Raw genomic sequence first — 16,384 nt, 5'->3', positions numbered from 1 at the left:
CTAATGGTAAAGTGGTATCCAAACAATATAATGAAAATTCACCTCAAGTGGTAGAATGTTTAGTGGTTTTAGAAGTTTTAAAAACCTTTTTAGAACCCCTTAATATTGTGTCAGATTCCTGTTATGTGGTTAATGCAGTAAATCTTTTAGAAGTGGCTGGAGTGATTAAGCCTTCCAGTAGAGTTGCCAATATTTTTCAGCAGATACAATTAGTTTTGTTATCTAGAAGATCTCCTGTTTATATTACTCATGTTAGAGCCCATTCAGGCCTACCTGGCCCCATGGCTCTGGGAAATGATTTGGCAGATAAGGCCACTAAAGTGGTGGCTGCTGCCCTATCATCCCCGGTAGAGGCTGCAAGAAATTTTCATAACAATTTTCATGTGACGGCTGAAACATTACGCAGTCGTTTCTCCTTGACAAGAAAAGAAGCCCGTGACATTGTTACTCAATGTCAAAGCTGCTGTGAGTTCTTGCCAGTTCCTCATGTGGGAATTAACCCACGCGGTATTCGACCTCTACAGGTCTGGCAAATGGATGTTACACATGTTTCTTCCTTTGGAAAACTTCAATATCTCCATGTGTCCATTGACACATGTTCTGGCATCATGTTTGCTTCTCCGTTAACCGGAGAAAAAGCCTCACATGTGATTCAACATTGTCTTGAGGCATGGAGTGCTTGGGGGAAACCCAGACTCCTTAAGACTGATAATGGACCAGCTTATACGTCTCAAAAATTCCAGCAGTTCTGCCGTCAGATGGACGTAACCCACCTGACTGGACTTCCATACAACCCTCAAGGACAGGGTATTGTTGAGCGTGCGCATCGCACCCTCAAAGCCTATCTTATAAAACAGAAGAGGGGAACTTTTGAGGAGACTGTACCCCGAGCACCAAGAGTGTCTGTGTCTTTGGCACTCTTTACACTCAATTTTTTAAATATTGATGCTCATGGCCATACTGCGGCTGAACGTCATTGTTCAGAGCCAGATAGGCCCAATGAGATGGTTAAATGGAAAAATGTCCTTGATAATAAATGGTATGGCCCGGATCCTATCTTGATAAGATCCAGGGGAGCTGTCTGTGTTTTCCCACAGGATGAAGACAACCCATTTTGGATACCAGAAAGACTCACCCGAAAAATCCAGACTGACCAAGGGAATACTAATGTCCCTCGTCTTGGTGATGTCCAGGGCATCAATAATAAAGAGAGAGCAGCGTTGGGGGATAATGTCGATATTTCCACTCCCAATGACGGTGATGTATAATGCTCAAGTATTCTCCTGCTTTTTTACCACTAACTAGGAACTGGGTTTAGCCTTAATTCAGACAGCCTTGGCTCTGTCTGGACAGGTCCAGACGACTGACACCATTAACACTTTGTCAGCCTCAGTGACTACAGTCATAGATAAACAGGCCTCAACTAATGTCAAGATACAGAGAGGTCTCATGCTGGTTAATCAACTCATAGATCTTGTCCAGATACAACTAGATGTATTATGACAAATAACTCAGCAGGGATGTGAACAAAAGTTTCCGGGATTGTGTGTTATTTCCATTCAGTATGTTAAATTTACTAGGGCAGCTAAATTGTCAAAAAGTCTTTTTCAGTATATGTTACAGAATTGGATGGCTGAATTTGAACAGATCCTTCGGGAATTGAGACTTCAGGTCAACTCCACGCGCTTGGACCTGTCCCTGACCAAAGGATTACCCAATTGGATCTCCTCAGCATTTTCTTTCTTTAAAAAATTGGGTGGGATTAATATTATTTGGAGATACACTTTGCTGTGGATTAGTGTTGCTTCTTTGATTGGTCTGTAAGCTTAAGGCCCAAACTAGGAGAGACAAGGTGGTTATTGCCCAGGCGCTTGCAGGACTAGAACATGGAGCTCCCCCTGATATATGGTTATCTATGCTTAGGCAATAGGTCGCTGGCCACTCAGCTCTTATATCCCATGAGGCTAGTCTCATTGCACGGGATAGAGTGAGTGTGCTTCAGCAGCCCGAGAGAGTTGCAAGGCTAAGCACTGCAATGGAAAGGCTCTGCGGCATATATGAGCCTATTCTAGGGAGACATGTCATCTTTCATGAAGGTTCAGTGTCCTAGTTCCCTTCCCCCAGGCAAAACGACACGGGAGCAGGTCAGGGTTGCTCTGGGTAAAAGCCTGTAAGCCTAAGAGCTAATCCTGTACATGGCTCCTTTACCTACACACTGGGGATTTGACCTCTATCTCCACTCTCATTAATATGGGTGGCCTATTTGCTCTTATTAAAAGAAAAGGGGGAGATGTTGGGAGCCGCCCCCACATTCGCCGTTACAAGATGGCGCTGACATCCTGTGTTCTAAGTGGTAAACAAATAATCTGCGCATGTGCCAAGGGTATCTTATGACTACTTGTGCTCTGCCTTCCCCGTGACGTCAACTCGGCCGATGGGCTGCAGCCAATCAGGGAGTGACACGTCCGAGGCGAAGGAGAATTCTCCTAAAATAGGGACGGGGTTTCGTTTTCTCTCTCTCTTGCTTCTTGCTCTCTTGCTTCCTGCACCCTGGCTCCTGAAGATGTAAGAATAAAGCTTTGCCGCAGAAGATTCTGGTCTGTTGCGTCTTTCCTGGCCGGTCGTGAGAACGCGTCTAATAACAGTAACTCTTAATACGACCAAGTTTAGCTGCCAGCAAGAGGTACAACCTTGACTGCCTCTGGAACACAGCTCCTATGTTCTCTCTGGAAACACTTCCCAGATTTCAACCTAATGGCATTGGTCTCTTCTTAACCACAGCTGATTCCTCAGCCCCGGCTAAACAAACACCACAGACTCATCACATAAACTGCGTGTAGGGTCTTTGCTTCCCTCTGAAATGTCACAAGCCAGGCCTCCGTCGTCTCCAATGCTCTCCACATTCTTACTACCGAGGCTCCTACAGGACAGCTCACTGGGCTCTCAGCACTCAATGGCTTTTCTAGCCCAAAGTTCCAAAGTCCTTCTTCCCACTTCTCTCAGAAATATGTTCAGGTCTGTCATGGCAATACCCCACTTCTTATACCAACTTGTCCTAATTAGAGTTTTTTTTTTTTAATTCTTTAAGATTTATTTATTTTATGTATATATTCGTACTCTTTAGCTGTCATCAGACACACCAGAAGAGACATCTAATCCCATTACAGATGCTTGTGAGGCACCATGTGGTTGCTGGGACTTGAACTCAGGACATCTGGAAGAGTAGTCAATGCTCTTAACCACTGAGCCAGCTCCCTAAATTAGAGTTATTATAGCTATGATAAAACTCCATGACCAAAGTAACTTGGAAGGAAAGGGTTTAATCAGCTTATGCTTCCACATCTCAATTCATCATCAAACAAAGTCAGGACAGAAACTCAAGTAGGGCAAGGACCTAGAGACAGGATCTGATACAGAGGCCATGGAGCGGTACTACTTACTAGCTTGCTTCTCATGGTTTGCTCAGCCTGCTTTTTTATAGAAGCCAGGACCACCAGCCTAGGGATGATGGCTCCAGGCACAATAGGCTGGAGCCTCCCCCATCAATCACTAAGAAAATGTCCTACTGGCTTGCCTACAGCCTGATCTCATGGAGGCATTTTCTCAATTAAGACTCCCTCCTCTCTGATGACTCTGTGTCAAACTGGCATAAAACTAGCCAATATATTACCCCACTTCATATTGTTTTGTTTTGTTTGAGATAGGGTCACTGTGTAGCCCTCGCTGACCTGGAACTCACTTTGGAGACCAGACTGACTCAAACTCACAGGGATCCCCATGCCTCTGCCTCCCGAGTGCTGAGACTAAGGGTGTGCATCATTGCCATCCCCAGCTCCACTTCCTATTGTACCTTGGCCCCTCTGAGTCATATATGTCTCTGGGCACCATTTATAGACCTTTTGAACATTGCTTCAGTGAACGTGAGCTGAGTGACTGACAGGTTAAAGGTCTGTGAGACACCCCTTTGCTCCGGACATTCTCCCTAAGTCAATTTCCTCTCTCCCCATCCCCCCCCCAAAAAAAACCCTGCTGAAAGAGTAAATGACTCATTCACAAACATGCCAATGACATATTCTAGAGCACAGTGCACAGCCTCCCCATTGCTCTGGGGGCCTCTAGCTGTGTCTTTTAAGGCTAGCCCTCCCAAGCAGCTAACTGTACAATCCTTCATTTTTCTGAAGTGTCTTTCATCTCTCTAAGATAGCCCCGGGAAGAGGTCTAAGGCCTTCCAGGAGAGGTTTCTCACCTCTGTCTCTTTTTTAGCCCTCAGCATTTTTTTTTTCTTTTTTCCCGAGACAGGGTTTCTCTGTGTAGCCTGGCTATCCTGGAACTTACTCTGTAGACCAGGCTGGCCTCGAACTCAGAAATCTGCCTGCCTCTGCCTCCGCCTCCCGAGTGCTGGGATTAAAGGCTTAGCGCTCAGCATTCTTACACAAGAAGGAGCCACCTCTGTGTTCTTAGTCCTTGCTTTCTAACCTCAAAGGCTACTACTGTGATCTTGAGGTCTTGGCTGGTGCTGTTCCTTGTCCCTGAAATGTCCTTCCTGGCCTCTTTGCTTCCCAATTGGCTCCTTATCACCTGTTCAGATCAGGCAGGCCTTGTCCCTCTGTTTTTTCACAACTGCCTGTGGATAAATGTATCACCGTGCTCACCGCCTGCGTTATAACTTTGGCAGAAAACAGTATTAATAATTCATGAGTCTACACAGTCTCTTTCTCTCCGCCCATCTGCTGGGGACAGCGTTGCCAGGGCCACAGCCAGAGCAGGAGAGAGGCAGAGCTGAGGAGGGCTCCTCCCTGGGTGATGGGACTGACCTGGGAAAAGATAGACAACTACTAGCACGCAGGATGCCTGCAGTTTTGGAGTGGTTAGTTTCAAGTGCGGGGAATGCTGATGGAGTTTTTGATGTGGTGATCTCACTGTCCCTGGACTGTCCTGGAACTGACTTTGTAGACCAGGCTAGCCTGAGACTCCCAGAGATCCACCTGCCTGTGCCTCCTGAGTGCTGGGATTAAAGGCATGCGCCAACACTACCCACCCGACCAGTGGTGATTTTTTAAATTTAATTTGTTCTTATTTTGGGGTGCACATGAGCTCCATGGTACATGGTACATGTTTTTAAATACATAAATAAATAAATAAATAAATAAATAAATAAATAAATAACCAGTCCTCTCATTCACTGTGGGTTTGAGAACGGAACTCAGGTAATCAGGTTTTGGATTTTGTTCCTGGTAGTGGGTTTTTGTTATTATTTGGTTTTGTTTTGTTTTGTTTGTTTGTTTGTTTGTTTGTTTCATTTTGACACAAGGTATCTGTATGTAGCTTTGGATGTCCTGAAAGTTTCTGTGCAGACCAGGCTAACTTTGAACTTTCTCTGTCTCCTGGGTAGTGGGATTAATGCCACACCCATTACCCCTGCACATTATTGTTTGTTTGTTTGTTTGTTTGTTTGTTTGTTTGTTTCAGTTTGGTTTGGTTTCATACTGTAGCCCAGGCTGGCTTCTTATTTACTTATCTAAGATGACTGTGAAGTTCCGACCCTCCTACCACCACTTGCAAATGCTGGCAGAATGTACAGCCAAGCAAGAACAGGATGTCCTATAAAAGAAGAAAGAGGGCTGTGGGTGGAGCTCAGCTGGTAGAGAGCTTGCCTAGCATGGCCAAAGCCTGGGTTTTGTCAGCCCGTATTGCTGGTGCAGACCTGTGATACTAGCAGTTGAGAGGTAGAGGCAGGAGAATTGGAAGACAAGATGGCCCTTCAGTGGCATAGTGAGTTAGAGGCCAGCCTGGGCTATATGAGATCTTACCTCAAAGAAAGAAAGAGGAAAAGCGAGAGAGAAAGGAAGGAAGAAAGGAAGAAAGGAAGAAAGGAAGAAAGAAAGAAAGAAAGAAAGAAAGAAAGAAAGAAAGAAAGGAAGAAAGGAAGGAAGGAAGGAGAAAAGAGGAAGAGAGAGGGGAAGAAGGTAGGAAGAAGGTATTTCAGGGTGGTCTGAAATAGGGCAGAGTTGGAGGAAGTTTGGACCAAGAGAAAGAACAAGTTTAAAACAGAATATAAAGCATTGTGACCAGGGACTGAATTGATGGCTCACCATTTAAGAGCACTGCTGCTCTTCCAAAGGACCCAGGTTCAATTCCCAGCAACCACAGGACGACAGCTCACAACTGTTTGTAACTCCAGCTCCAGGGGATTTGACACCCTCACACAGACATATATGCAGTAAAAACACCAGTGTACATAAAATAAAAATAATAAAGTAATTTTTTTTAAAAAAAGCAGCATTCTGGCCGATTAAATTAGGTGAAGTGAAGCTCCTTTCAGATGTTAAATGATTTAAGAATCAAGCAAGGGGGCTGGAGAGATGGCTCAGGGGTTAAGAGCGCTGACTCCTCTTCCGAAGGTCCTGAGTTCAAATCCCAGCAACCACATGGTGGCTCACAACCACCCATAATGAGATCTGATGCCCTCTTCTGATGTATCTGAAGACAGCTATAATAATAAATAAGTTTTTTAAAAAAAAAAAAAGAATCAAGCAAGTTAGGGTGGACAGATGGCTCAGTGGTTAAGTCCTTGCTGCTCTCACAGAGGACCAGGGATCAGGTCCCAGCATCCACATGACAGCTCACATCCCATGTAACTCCAGTTCCAACTCCCTCCATAAACTTATACACACACACATGCACGCACACACACACACACACATGCACGCACACACACACACACACACACAAAATATTTAAAAAGAGAAAGGTAAAAATAGAATCCCTTTCAGGCAGAACAGTGTGTGTCCAGTACTGGAGAAGCAGAGGCAGGTGGATCTCCGTGAGTTCCAGGCCAGCAAGGGTTATATGAGTCAGAAAGAAAGAAAGAAAGAAAGAAAGAAAGAAAGAAAGAAAGAAAGAAAGAAAGAAAGAAAGAAAGAAAGAAAGAAAGGAAGGAAGGAAGGAAGGAAGGAAGGAAGGAAGGAAGGAAGGAAGGAAGGAAAGAAAGAGAGAGAGAAAGAGAGAAAGAGAGAGAAAAAGAAAGAAAAGAAGGGGAGAGGAAAGGAAAGGAAAGGAAAGGAAAGGAAAGGAAAGGAAAGGAAAGGAAAGGAAAGGAAAGGAAAGAACAGACTTCCCTTAGCAGACAGGAGGAGAGAAGAAACAAAGCACAAGATTTTGTTGTTGTTTTGTTTGGTTTTTCGAGGCAGGGTTTTTCTGTGTACCTCTGGCTGTCCTGAAACTCTAGATCAGGCTGACCTCAGACTCACAGAGCTCTGCCTGCCCCTGCCTCCTGAATGCTGGGATTCAAGTTGTGCACCACTGCTGGTGTAAGTATAGGCATTTTTAAAAGTTTCTTATAAATAATTTATATAAGTCTCCCCTTGCCATCTTTCTCAAGAAACCACAATGGCATCCGAAGTTGCTTTGCAGTTATTTTCAGATGCTGACCTAGCTTTCGTAGCAGATGGTCCTGTCTAGGGACCGGTAGCGTCCAGCTAGTACCCACTGTAGCAGATGGTTCTGTCTAGAGACCTGTAACATCCAGTTAGTACCCACTGTAGCAGATGGTTCTGTCTAGGAACCGGTAGCATCCAGTTAGTACCCACTCTAGCATCTTTAGTTCCTTCATATCCACTGGATATTTCTCCCTAAATATAGATCTTCTCTCCCCTTAAAAGAAAAGGAGAGCAAAAAGGAGAGAGGAGGTAGAAGAGGAAAAGGCCTTTAGGATCACATGATCTGATCCAGGTGACATGCCTCTATCAGACTAGCCAGCTGGGTACCCAATGACTTCAGCTCAGTTTGCTAAACAGAGACCTCCTGCTTTCTCCATTGCGTGGCCCAGGGCTCATAGGATATATTTGGAAAGTGAGTGACTCTCGACTTCAAAACATGTGGCTCAGGTATTGATAAATCTGCGGAATGACCCTTTCAAAACCTGACCGACGAGGGCTGGGAGTGTAGCTCAGTGGTAGAGTGCTTGCTTCTGCATGCAGCGGTTCAAATCCTCAGGGACTCAGACCACCCAAAGTACATACAAGAGGCCAAGAAATGGCTCAGAAGGGCACTTGCTGTTCTCCAGGGACAGAGTTGGGTCCCAGCACTCAGAGCAAATGGCTCAACCCTGCCTATAACTTAGCTCCAGGGGAACTGATCCCATCTTCTGGCCTCTGTGGCCAGGTGAATGCATTCTCACACACACACCAGCAGCAGCAGCAGCAACAGCAACAGCAGCAACAACAACAATAAATCTACTTAAAGAAGTTTACATAAATCTGATCAACAAGGGCTGAGGTGTGGCTGAGGAGTTAAACCCCAGGTTCCATCCCTAGCACAAAAAAAAAAAATCCCTGTCTAATGATGGGATCTTTTGTTGTCCCACCTGACAGTCAATCAGTCAGTACACATGCATTTAGTGTCCCTTAGAAGTGACAGCAAGGGTTGGTGAGATGGCTCAGCAGGTAAGAGCACCCGACTGCTCTTCCAAAGGTCCAGAGTTCAAATCACAGCAACCACATGGTGGCTCACAACCATCCGTAACGAGATCTGACTCCCTCTTCTGGAATGTCAGAAGACAGCTACAGTGTACTTACATATAATAAATAATAAATAAATCTTTTAAAAAAAAAAAAGAAAAAAAAAAAGAAGTGACAGCAAGCCGGGCGTGGTGGCGCACGCCTTTAATCCCAGCACTCGGGAGGCAGAGGCAGGCGGATTTTTGAGTTCGAGGCCAGCCTAGTCTATAGAGTGAGCTCCAGGACAGCCAGGGCTTCACAGAGAAACCCTGTCTCAAAAAACCAAAAAAAGAAAAAAAGAAAAAGAAAGAAAGAAAGAAAGAAAGAAAGAAAGAAAGAAAGAAAGAAAGAAAGAAAGAAAGAAAATGGGTTACAAAGAAGTAAGAGCAACATTGGGAAGAAGAGTGCTGAGCGGTAGGACGAGTGGACCCCATGCTAAGGTGGCAGCCACTCGGGTGCTAGGATATAGGTGCATTCAAAAAAACTACTGGGTGAAACCTACTGGCTGATTTGAAATAAGTCTTAGATAGGAAAATAGTGGAATAGCTCTCTTAAGCTCTAGACCTCAGACAGGCAGTGGTGCACACCCTTAATCCCAACACTTGGGAGGCAGAAACAAGCAGATCACCGTTAGAGGCCTGCCTGGTCAACATAGTGAGTTCCAGGCCAGCCAGGGCTATGTGGTGAGACCCTGTCTCTAAAAAAGGACAGGTTGGAGAGATGGCACCCAGTGTGAATCTCTGGGCTGAGATGTGCTAACCACACAAGCATGTTGACCCAGGTTCAAATCTCAGAACCCAGGGAAAAAACTGCATGCTGTGGTACACAAGCTTAGCCCCCTACAGAGATAGGAGATGAAGGCAGGAAAACTGCCCAGAGGCTGTGAACCAGCTGTCCCGGAATTCACAGCGCAACAGAAACAAGAGAAATCTAACCTCTACAAGATGGAGAAGAAACCGATCTCCCTCGCCCCCATTTTTGTGCCATGGAACCTGTGAAAGAAAGGAGAAGAAGAGAGGGAAGAGGGAGAGAAGGCAGGAGGGAGAGAAAAAGGGAAGGGAAGGGGAGGGGGAAAGTGGAAGGAGAAGAAAAGAAAGAAAAGAAAAGCAGGAATGAACAGGGCACCTCAGGGGTGGGACACACACCTGTGATCTATCTACACACTGGGAAGGCTGAGGCAGGAGGATTTTAAGTTTGAGAGTTTGAGGCCAGCTTGGGCTAAATGGTAAGAGCCTGTCTCAGAAAACGGGGAGCAGTGCATCTGGTGGAGAATACCCTTGTTCTTAAAGACCTCACCACATGGAGGTAAGAAGTGAGTCAGAAAACACGAGTGATTCAGGCCTGATTCAGGGACTCTAACAAGGATCTACACGCTGAGCCACCTGCAAGCTGAAACAAGCCCCTCCCCCCGCCCCCGCCCGCACCCCCCGCACCCCCCCCCCCCCCGGAGGAGCATCCTTCGTCACTGCGCCATCTTTTCCACCTAGTCATTTGCTTAAACGTGACAGGCAGAAGGGGGTTGGTTTAAGATCTTTGTGCTGAGAGACCGCGGGAATGGCTCCTTGTTTGCAATTTCAGGGGTCCTGAACGGGGCTTCTGGCATCCACATCCGGTGGCTCCCAACCACCTATAACTTCAACCCCCGGGGACCCAACACCCTCTTCAAGGGCACTGGGACACACACAGACACACAATCATAAATAAAAACAAATCTTCGTTTATGTTAAAGATCCTCATGCTGAAATGCTTTGAATTCAGCTGAGTTAAAACAACGAGATCCCTGGCCAGAAACAGCAGGGTGAGGATCCAAGCGCCCCAGTGGCTGATACCTGTTGTCACAGTCAAAGTTTCAGACACTTTCTGGCTCTTTAAAAAGATGACTGGAGTGGTCAAAGGACAAGCTGGGAGAAGAAAGCAAATGTAAGGAGCTGCTTTGGAGGAGGAAAAGGTTTTATTTTCCTAACAAACAAAAAACATTGAACTGGAAAGAACGCAGAGTCCATTTCCCATCTCTTCAGATACAGGAAAGAATAAAACAGAACAATGCCGAGGCCAGGGTGAAAACGGGTGACTCAGCAAGGGCAGTGTGCAGGGTGAGAATCTCTGTGCTGCACAAGCCCACATCAGATAACAAAACGCACGCGGTGATCAAGTCTTTGTTATGACTATCATTCCTTACGGTATACAACTCAGGAAAGAATTTCAAAGCTCTGTGTGAACATGTGGGTGCCGGGTGTATTTGATCAGCACAGTGAGTAAGTAGATAAAATCCCAAGGGGCTGATGAGATGGCTCAGTGGGTTAAAGTGCTTGCCACCAAGTCAGGGAGTTTGAGTCCCTGGACCACACGGTAGGAGAGAGCCAACATTTACAACTTGTCTTCCACATGTGCATTGTGGCATATACAAAAGTGTGCTCAACCATACACATAATAAAAAGTGAGGAAACCAGGCAGGTGGCGCACGCCTTTAGTCCCAGCACTTGGGAGGCAGAGGCAGGTGGATTTCTGAGTTCGAGGCCAGCCTGATCTGCAGAGTGAGTTCCAGGACAGCCAGGGCTACACAGAGAAACCCTGTCTCGAAAAACAAACAAACAAACAAAAAAGAAAGAGTGGGTCCTCTAAAACAGAGTTGGTCCTCTAACTTGGTGGATGTGTTCATTGGAAGAGGTAGCCAGCTTCCTCCCAGTTCAGTGCAACACTGAGTCATCTATAAAGGGAGACATGCTAGTCACAACAGGATGGAGGACATCAAAGGAACAATGAAACATCCTGCCACAGTGTGCTCCTTGTCAGTGAAATATCTGGTCCATGCAGGGTGACAGCTATAGTTTCTGCCACTAAAACCATTATCTGGGGACAGAGGTAGATGGCAAGACAGGGACTCATGAGAGGAGGGAGCCTCAATTGAGAAAATGCCTCCATTAGACTGGGCTGTGTGGGTAGGCCTTGTAGGACATTTGCTTAATTAGCCATTGATGGAGGAGGGCCCAGACCATGATGGGTGGAGCCATCCTTGGGCTGGTGGTCCTGGGTTGTATAAGAAAGCAGGCTGAGCAAGCCATGGGGAGCAAGCCTGGAAGCAGCATCCCTCCACTGCTTCTGCATCAGCTCCTACCTCTAGGTTTCTGCCCTGTGTGAGTCCTGGCCTGACTTCCTTCAGAGATGAACAGTGATGTGGAAGCACAAGTTAAACAAACTCTTTTCTCCCCAAGTTGCTTTTGGTCATGGTGTTTCATTAAAGCTGTCACCTCTCTTATTGAATAAATCTACTCTCGTGGGCATTTATAAGTGTTTATTTTGAAGACAGGGTCTTACTCTATAGCCTAGGCTAGCCTAGAATGCGCTATATAGCTGTCTTTGTTAGGGTTTTACTGCTGTGAGCAGACACTATGACCAAGGCAAGTCTTTTTTTTTTCCATTTTTTATTAGGTATTTAGCTCATTTACATTTCCAATGCTATATCAAAAGTCCCCCCTACCCACCCACACCCACTCCCCTACCCACCCACTCCCCCTTTTTGGCCCTGGCGTTCCCCTGTACTGGGGCATATAAAGTTCGCAAGTCCAATGGGCCTCTCTTTGCAGTGATGGCCGACTAGGCCATCTTTTGATACATATGCAGCTAGAGACAAGAGCTCCGGGGTACTGCTTAGTTCATATTGTTGTTCCACCTATAAGGTTGCAGTTAAGGCAAGTCTTATAAAGGACAACATTTAATTGGGGCTGGCTTACAGGTTCAGAGGTTCAGTCCATTATTATGAAGGCGGGGGAGCATGGCAGCATCCAGGCAGGCACGGTGCAGGAAGAGCTGAGAGTTCTACATCTTCATCTGAAGGCTGTTAGTAGAAGACTGACTTCCAGTCAGCTAGGGTGATGGTCTTAAGCCCACACCCACAGTGACACACCCACTCCAACAAGGCCACACCTCCTAATAATGCCACTCCTTGGGCCAAGTATATACAAACCATCGCAATAGCCCAAACTTGTTTCAAAAATCATGGCAATCCTCCTGCCTCAGCTTTCCCAGTGCTAGGATTACAGGTGTGAGCTACCTCACCTTGCTTCTAGTCCCTTGCTCTTTAGATGATGAGCCACGTATTTGTGGGTCTCGTGTTCTCTCCTACAGCCCAGATTTTCACTTCTCCAGCCGCTTCTTTGGCATTCCCACTTGCTGTCTCTACTAGGCAGCTCAAACTCATGCATGCAGTCCACGCTCACAGCCTCTTTCCTGGAAGAGCTGCTTCTGGTCCTCCCCTTTGCACAAATGGCACTGCAAACACCCAGCCCTGGAGCTGAAATGTGACATCTTGGGCTCCTTCCCTTCAGTCATTTAAGAGAAAAAAAAAAAGTGAAGACAGTAGACAAAAACCCAGGTGTCGTGGTGTGTTTATAATCCCTGTACTGAGCAGTCAGAGACAGCTGGATCCCTGGGACTCTTGGCTAACCAGTCAGTCTGGCCTGTTAGGTTGAGTTCCAGGATGTTGAGAAACCTTGTCTTAAAAAAAAAAAAAAAAAAAAGAGGCAGATGGTACCAGAGGAACAAATGACACCAGAGGTTGTCCTCTGACTTTCACGTGCACACACACACACACTGACATGAACACACTCAAAAGATCGAGGCATAGTGGCACACGCCTATAAGCCCAGCAACGTAGAGATGGAAACAAGAAGCTCAGAAACTCAAAGCCAGACTCAGTCATCAGGGGAGTTTGTTTGTGACCAGCCTGGGCTACATGAGACCCCGTCTCAGAACAAAAGCCAAATAATAAGATGCTAGCAGGACCATAGTTATCTAAAAGCTGCTCCTGATAAACAAAAAAGAAGAAGATGTATTTCATGTGTCTGTGTGCCACGTGCATGCATGCAAGAACCTGGAGCAGTAGGGACAGGGCATCAGATCCCTTGGAACTGGAGTTCCAGGCAGTTGTGAGCCACCCAGGATGGGTGTTAGGAATAAACCCTGGGCGTTCTGTAAGGAGCAGTAAGCACTGTTAGCCACTGAGCTGCGTCTCAGCCCCTGTCGGGAAGTTCGTGGAGGCTGGGAAAGCCAGGTAAAATGAAAATTGAATGTAGTTGGATGACAGAAAGCTTCGGTTACCATTCATGGCTCCTCTGTAGAGCTGTTTGACCCCAGGACAGAGCTGCAGGCTTCCTTGGGAATCCATAGAGTAAGGGAGAGCAAAGCAGGAGCGTCAGGGTACACTCTGTCGCTGGATGCAGAACAATCCTACAGGTGCAGTAGACGACCACTCAGGGAGTCGGTACCCCAGGCACTCATCTTGGAGGATTCTCCAGGCTCAAGCTTTGTTTCCACACTTCCTGCCCATCCTCCCATAGCTCATCCTTCCATACATGAGGCCTCCCCTGAGCTCCTGCCTCACATAACACCAGTCACCCCAGTCTCCCTAAAGTTTTTCTTTTTCAGGATACTGATCTCCGCTTGCCATACGTTTTTTTGTGTATTCATGGGATGCCGGTCTCCCTCCACTGGGATCCGAGCTTCGCAGGAACAGGAAATTACGAGCATTTTAGTGATTGCTGTTTCCCAGAATTCAGAGCAGTGCCCGGCACACAGTCATATAACTTTGGCAAGCGCATCAGTAACGGGCTTTCTAAGGTTGGATGCAAATGAAATCTACGTGGTGGCTAATTCCTACAAACTAACACTTGGGAGACTAAGGCAGGAGGATTACTGTGAGTTCCAGGACAGCCTGGATCATATGGTGACTTCCAGACCAGTGTGGGCTACAGAGTAAGACCTTGCCTCAAAAATACATAATAAACACACCCCCAAACTACGCCACCTGCTAACAACCAAGTGTTGAAACAAGTGGGCGGACACTCTACATCCAATCCATAATGTCACCAACGTCCTGAGTTCTCTTCCCCTTTGCTCCCTGAAATTATCACTCTTCCCCATTCAGATCAACGTGGCCTTAATTTCCGCATGCAGCGTTTGTCTCTCGGTAATCAGCTTGTTTCAGTTCCCTTACTGTCCTCCACCTCAACTCGGAGGCAAATGACAGGATTTTATTCTTCTTTCCAGTTAAAGAAGAACCCACTGGTGTAACTAGATCACATTTTCTTTATCTGTCAGCTCAGCGGGCATGAGGCTGACTCTGTGTCTCGACCCTGTGTAGGTAACCCTTATTCTGAGTTTTACCATGTACTTACGCCATTTCCAAGTGTCTGCGGAACAACTGTCACCCTTATTTCAGAGATGAGGGATAGACACTCCGTAAGAGTGCGTGTAGAAGCACACTCCGTATATCGTGTGACAGGATTCCAAGCGGTCAGTGTGATAGGAGAGGCCAGGGCTATTCATGTGGACAGTGTGGCTGTGTGTGTGGCTGTAAAATACCTTTATTGAGGGGCTGGAGAGGTGGCTCAGCGGTTAAGAGCACTGGCTGCTCTTCCAGAGGTTCTGAGTTCAATTCCTAGCAACCACATGGCAGCTCACAACTGTCTATAACTCTAATGCCAGGGCATCTGACTCCCTCACACAGACATACATGCAGGCAAACCACCAATGCATACGAAATAAAAATAAATACATCATTAAAAAAAACACCTTGGGGGCTGGTGAGATGGCTCAGTGGGTTAGAGCACCCGACTGCTCTTCCGAAGGTCCAGAGTTCAAATCCCAGCAACCACATGGTGGCTCACAACCATCCGTAACGAGATCTGACTCCCTCTTCTGGAGTGTTTGAAGACAGCTACAATGTACTTACATAAAATAAATAAATAAATCTTTAAAAAAAAAAAAAAAAACACCTTTAGCCGGGCGTGGTGGCACACGCCTTTAATCCCAGCACTTGGGAGGCAGAGGCAGGCAGATTTCTGAGTTCGAGGCTAGCCTGGTCTACAAAGTGAGTTCCAGGAAAGCCAGGGCTATACAGAGAAACCCTTTCTCAGAAAACCAACCAACCAACCAACCAACCAAACAAACAAACAAACAAACAAAAAAACCCAAGAATAAATTTTAGCCAACATCTCGGCAGCACCAGAATGTGCTGCTATATGCCGAACTGAACGGATGTAACAATGATCCAAGCATGCACATTTTTCGTAAATGGCTACTCTTTTTATTTTGCCAGGGGGAAGGCACGTGCTATGGCAACACGTATGTGGAGGTCAGAGAACAGACAACCTGGTGGCATCATTCTCTCCTCTCACCACACAGGTCTCGGGGATGGAACTCAGGTCACCAAGCTCAGCAGCAGGCACCCTGACCAGCTGAGCCATCTCCCTGGACTCACTACATTCTCGCACTTGTTTGTTCTGATGATAGTTTTCTATGCGGCCCAAGCTAGTCTGGAACTCAAAATCTTCCTGTCCCTGACTCCTCAGTGCTAGGATGACAAGCCTGAACCATGCTCTGCGCCAAGAAAGTGAGCTTTATGACATGTGAATAATACCTCCATAAAGGTGTGGGTTTTTTTTTTGTTTGTTTTTTGTTTTTTTTTTTTTTTTTTGAGACAGGGTTTCTCTGTATAGCCCTGGCTGTCCTGGAACTCACTCTGTAGAGCAGGCTGGCCTCGAACTCAGAAATCCGCCTGCCTCTGCCTCCTGAGTGCTGGGATTAAAGGCGTGTGCCACCACGCCTGGCTCTCTCTCTATTTTTTGAAGGTCTTAAATTTCTTAATTTTTTCTATGCAAAGACTCACATGATCACTCTCCCCGGACAGTGTTGAATCACACATTCAAGGTCGCTTGGTCCAACTTAGTAAAGCTTACCTGTGTCCTTCCTGTACGGATGGAAGCACTGACCACACAAGTTCAGCCTGTATTTCCGGATGAGACCGGTTCTTAGGAAAGGCAAGGAATCAGTTGAATTGCTCCGACTCACGGATGAGTGTTGAATTGCTGCTGATTTTTTGGCTGTTT

Source organism: Mus musculus, chromosome 11 (assembly GCF_000001635.26).
Source record: "Mus musculus strain C57BL/6J chromosome 11, GRCm38.p6 C57BL/6J".
Classification (NCBI taxonomy): domain Eukaryota; kingdom Metazoa; phylum Chordata; class Mammalia; order Rodentia; family Muridae; genus Mus; species Mus musculus.
The sequence above is the reverse complement of the archived record's forward strand: the minus strand, read 5'-3'. Positions refer to the sequence as shown.